This window comes from Equus asinus, chromosome 17 (assembly GCF_041296235.1).
Source record: "Equus asinus isolate D_3611 breed Donkey chromosome 17, EquAss-T2T_v2, whole genome shotgun sequence".
Taxonomy (NCBI): domain Eukaryota; kingdom Metazoa; phylum Chordata; class Mammalia; order Perissodactyla; family Equidae; genus Equus; species Equus asinus.
The window spans coordinates 16,303,105-16,309,457 of NC_091806.1; positions in this window are offsets into that span (position 1 = coordinate 16,303,105).

Genomic DNA, 6,353 nt, shown 5'->3' on the forward strand with positions numbered 1-6,353 from the left:
TAATGGCTATCTATTATAATGTTGCAAGTATTTTGTCCAGTGTGTTCCATATTTTTATGTAGTTGAATCCATTAGTTTTGTTCTGTGTTTTATACCATTGCATTTTGCTGAAATGCTCCTTTCCATCTAGAGATTATATATATGTTGCTTTCTTTCTTTCTTGGAACAGATATGTTTTATTTGAAGGCTTTAACACACACTATTCTTTTTTCCCTTTTCTCTTTCTCTTGTTTTGTTTTTTTTAGAGATGGTATGAATAAAGACTTACTTACCTTGAAAAACACCTATCCAGTTACTTAAAAATCTTTTAGGAATTACACATAACATTCTTTTAAATATTCATTAAAAATAACGTTCTTTTGAAATTTGACCATATGTGTTTCTTATTGAGCTTATCTGTGCTCATCAGTTTTATTTGTACTTTTAAAATACTAAATAGCCCTTAAATTTATTTATCAAGGCTAATATTTTTCTATTACCTGATATATTGATTTCTGCATTCAATCTTTTTCTGAATGGAAAATCACTCAATTTCGGGGGCTGAGAATAGCTGGAAACCCTGACCTCTAAAGGCTCTCAGTCAATCATGAATGAAAAGGTCACAATTTTCCATGGTATGTAGGCATACAACCTTGAAGGCTGGCATTTCTATATTAAGGAAAATCAAACAACATAGAACAGTAATGTTCTCAGAGGGAAAATCTTTCCTCTGAACACAATAAGGCTTAAACCCACACAAAGATCAAAAGCCAGGATCATAAAGACCACAATCAGACCTCTCGACTGCTTCAGATTTACTCCACCCAAGTCTAATCACAAAGCATGGCCAAAGACATACTTTGAATTCAGGCCCAGCTGCATCTTAAAAACTGTTCTAATGATATTTATTAGTACCAATAAGTAATAAGGAATAAGTAAAAGTTTTCAGCTGCCATTTTTGCAAAGATTCCAAAAGGATTACTGACTAATCCTTTGAGAATTTGAAAAATCAGTGTATCAGCAGATCCCTACACTCAAAATATACTGAAACATTTCTCTAGATTAGTGAGGAAACAATTAAGGAAAAGGAACTATGACTAATTGCCTTCAGAGCACCATCTTGACAATAGCCCATGTGTTTGATTTGGTGGGTTAGACACAGGAGTTGCTACATTCATATATTCCTCAAATTTGAAGCAGACATAGCTTACCCAAGTATGCTTACTAAAAGCAGTTTTTTAGTGAGAGTCCGTGACTCATGGGCTAAAAATAAGCTGGAAGACAATAATAAGAAAACGTATGTTATACTATCTGCACATGGAACTGTATAGATTTACATAATTAAGGAAGTGCACCATATACTCAGCATCTATCACAGTGCCAGATATACTCTAGGTGCTAATATGTATTTATTATATGAATGAATTAATAAAATATTGAATCTTCTCTGTGAAAAAGGCATAGAGTGGCTATATAATTGTTTTAAAAGATCCAATTTTATGCTGTCTGCAATAGACTCGGTTAAGGCTTAAAGACACACATAGGCTCAAAGTGAAGTGGTGGAAAAAGATATTCTACATAAACAGTAACCAAAAGAGAGCAGGAATGGTTATACTTACGTCAGACAAAATACACTTTAAGACAAGAACCATCACAATAGACAAATAAGGACTTTATATAATGATAAAAGAATCAGTTCACCAGGAAGACATAATAATTAGAAACATATGTGCATCCAACATTGGAACACCTAAATATATTAAGCAAATATTAACAGGTCTGAAGTCAGAAACAGACAACAACACAATAATAGTAGAAGACTTACACACTCCATTTTCAAGGATGGATAGAAACAGCCAGACAGAAAATGAGTAAGAGCACAATGGACTTGAACAACACTATAGACCAAATAGATCTAACAGACATGTACAAAACTTTCCATCCAACAGTAGCAGAATATACATTCTTCTCAAGTACACATAGAAGATTATGTAAGATAGAGCACATGTTAGGCCACAAAACTTGTCTTAAAAAATTTAAGAAGATTGAAATCATATAAAGTATCTTTCTGAACACAATGGAATGAAATTAGAAATCAAAGCAGAAGAAAAAAAGGTAAATTCACAAATACATGGAAATTAAACAACACACTCAGTTACAACCAATGGATCAAAGATGAAATCAAAAGGAGAATTAGAAAACATCTCAAAACAAACAAAAATTTAAAACACAACATACCAAAACCTATGGGATGTGGCAAAAGCAATACTAAGAAGGAAATTTATAGCAAAAAATATCTACGTTAAGAAAGAAGAAATATCTCAAAAAAACAACCTAACATTGTACTTCAAGAAATGAGAAAAAGAACAGAGTAAGTCCAAAGTTAGCAAAGGAAGGAATAATAAATATTAGAGCAGAAATAAATGAAATTGACTAGAACAACAACACAAAAAATCAATGAAACTACAAGGTTTTTTTGAAAGGAAAAAAAATTGACAAATGTTAGCTAGAATAATTGAGAAAAACAAAAGTAAACTCAAATAAATAAAATCAGAAATGAAAGAAGAGACATTACAACTGATGCCACAAAAAAAGACCCAAAAAAGATTGTGAGACGACTATCAACAATTTTATGCCAACAAACTGGATAACTTAGAAGAAATAGACAATTTCCTAGAAATATAAAATCTACCAAATCTGAATCATGAAGAAATACATAATCTGAACAGATCGATAAGGAGCAAAGGAAATTAAATCAATAATCAAAAACTTCCCAACAACGAAGAGCCCAAGACGAGTTGGCTTCACTGGTGAATTCTACCAAACATTTAAAGAAGAATGGATGCCAATACCTCTCAAACTCTTACAAAAAATTAAAGAGAAAATAACACTTCCAAACTCATTTTGTAAGGCCAGTATTACTCTGTTAACAAAACTAAATAAAGACGCCACAAGAAAAGACCACTAGAGGTCAACATCCCCGATGAACATAAATGCAAAAACCCTCAACATAGTACCAGCAAACTGAATTTAACAGCACACCAAAAAGATCATACACCAAAACCAAGTGGGATTTATTCCTGAGATGCAAGGATGGTTCGACATACAAAAAGTAGCAAGTGTGATACACCACGTTAAGAGAATGAAAGATAAAAATTATATGATCATACCAATAGGTGCATAAAAATCATCTGACAAAATTCAATACCCTTTCATGATAAAAACTCTAAACAAACTGCAATCAGAAGGAAATAACCTCCACATAATAAAAGCCATATATGACAAGACCACAGATAACATCATACTCAACAAGTGAACAACTTTATTATTCAGCAACTCAACAAGTAAACAACTGAAAGCTTTTCTCTAAGACTAGGAACAAGAAAGGATTCCCACTTTCACCACTTCTATTCAACATAGTACTGGAAGCCCTGACCAGAGCAATTAGGCAATAAAAAGAAATAAAAGGCATCCAAATCAGAAAGGAAGAAGTAAATGTTTCTCTGTTTTCAGATGACATGGTTTTATATGTAGAAATCACTAAAGACTACAAAAAAAACCTGTTAGAATTAATAAACAATTCAGTAAAATATCAGGATATAAAATCAACATAAAAAAATTATTTGCATTCTATATACTAATAACAAACTATCCAAAAAGGAAATTAAGAAAACAATCTCATTTACAATACCATCAAAAAAATAAAATACTTAGAAATAAACTTAACTAAAAGGATGAAAGACTTGTAAACTGAAAACCACAAAGCATTGGTAAAAGAAAATAAAAAGGACACAAATACATGGAAAGATTTCCCATGATCATAGATCGTAAGACTCAATATTTTCAACATGTCCATACTACTCAATGCAATCTACAGAATCAATACAATCCATATCAAAATCCCAATGACATTTTGCACAAAAAAATAGAATAAAAAGATTCTAAAATTCATATGAAACCACAAAAGACCCCCAAAGACCCAAAGCAATCCTAAGAAAAAAGACTGCTGGAGGCACCCCACTTCCTAATTTCAAACTATATTACAAAGCTATAGTAATTAAAACAGCATGGCACTGGAACAGAGACAGGCATATACACCAATGGAACAGAATAGAGAGCCAAGCAATAAACTGATGCATATACATATGGTCAATATATCTTTAAAAAGGGTACCAAGAATATACAATAGGGAAAGGTTGGTCTCTCTTCAACAAATGTTGCTGGGAAAACTGGAAATCCACATGCAAAAGAATGAAATTAGACCCTTATATTACATCATACACAAAAATCAACTCAACTAAACTAAAGACTTAAATTAAGACCTGAAACTGTACAGCTCTTAGAAGAAAACATAGGAGAAAAGCTTCATGACATTGGACTGGGCAGTGATTTCTTGCGTATGACACCAAAAGCAAAGTCAACAAAAGCAAAAATAGACACATGGGACTATATCAAACTAAAACACTTCTGTACAACAAAGGAAGCAACTGAGAGAGTGAAAAGTCAACCTATAGAATGGAAGAAAATAATTGCAAACCATATATTTGATGAGGGTCAACTTCCAAAATAAAATAGCTTGCACAACTCAACAGCAAAAATAGCCCAATTTTAAAAATGGACAAAGGGCTTAAATGGAAATGTCTCCAAAAAAGATATACAAATGGCCAAAAAGTATATGAAAAGATGCTCAAAATCATTAATCATAGGGAAATGCAAATCAAAACTACAATAAGATATCACGTCACACCTGTTAAAATGATTATTACCAAAAAGACAAGAAATAACAAGTGTTGGCAAGGATGTGGAGAAAAGGCAACACTGTGCGCTGTTGGTGGGAATGTAAATTGGCTCAGCCTTTATGAAAAACAATATGGAGGTTGCTCAAAAAATTAAAAATAGAACTACTGTATGATTCAGTAATCTCATTTCTGGGATTTATCCAAAAGGACTGAAATCGGGATCTCAAGGAATTATTTGCGCACCTATGTTCATTTCAGCATTATTCACAGTAGCCAAGATGTGGAAACGACCTAAATGTCCATTATGAATGGCTTAAAAATGTGGTATATACATACATGGAATATTCAGCCTTAAAAAAAGAGGAAAGTCCCGCCATTTGTGACAACATGGATAAATCTTCAAGTCTTTATTCTAAGTGTAATAAGTCAGTGATAGAAGGACAAATACCACATTATTCCACTTACATGAGCTATATAAAATAGTCAAACTCATAGAAGCAAAAAGTAAAATAGCAGTTTCCAGGGGATTTGGGAAGAGGTCATGAGAATAATTGTTTTTAATGGATATGGAGTTTCAGTTTGGGAAGATGAAAAAAGTTCTGGGAGATGATTGGTGATGTTTGCACAACAATGTGAATGTACTCAATGCCACTGAACTGTACACTTAAAAATGATTAAAATGGTAAATTTTATGTTATTTATATTGTACCACAATAAAAAGAAAAAGTACCAAGGAAGAGGGACAGACTGTGAGTGAGGTTGGCAGTAAACAGAGAGAAAAATTGTTAACTGTCGAGGATAGAGTTGAAAGCATGGATTTCCTTTCTGGTTCTGGACTACAGAAGCATGTCAATTTGGTTTAAAGGTTATGGTTGACAACAAAGAAAGATGATTCTTTGCAGGGTTCCAGCCAGCTCTTCATCGCCTCAGAAGCTGAGAGAGAAAAGATGGTAGTGGAGCCTCCTTTCTATAGAGTTTATATTCTCTAACTCTGGATGTCTTTATACATGAGTGCTTCGCTGAGTGTGATTTTCTCAATGGCTACTGTGTGAAAGCATAGTAAAGCACTTACTTTACTCTAAGTCCTCATGATTCTCTCTCTGTGGAGTAGAGAGAAAAACTATACTCCCCTGACTACATCACAAGAATCTGTCGTCTAGGATCTCACCCCAAAGGAAATTGCTATGTCTATGAATTTTAAGTTACTAAATCTTTGATAGCTGGGAACCTTGCCATCCAAGTCTTCTCGGTCAGTCACTAATAAAAATGTGACAATCTCCCAGGGCAATCTGGCACATAACCTTGAAGACTAGCATTTCTATTCTCAGGACGACCTTATCATTCAGAACAGTCATGTTTTCGAGAGAAATCCATTCTCTCAACTCTGGCCTATGTCTAAAACCACTCTATATTCCTATGCCAGGCTCACCAATGCCAAAATGAGCAACAAAGCCCTGTAATGAATCTTTCCAACTTACCTTACCCAAGTCTCATCCTAAACTATAGCTGGAGACATAAGTTTAACCAAAGCTCAACTGGATTTCTAAAACTGGCCTCTAATAATGTTTGTGGGTGCCAGGTGGGAGTAAATGAAAGACTTTGGCTGATGCTTCAGCAACGACTCCAACAGGGCCA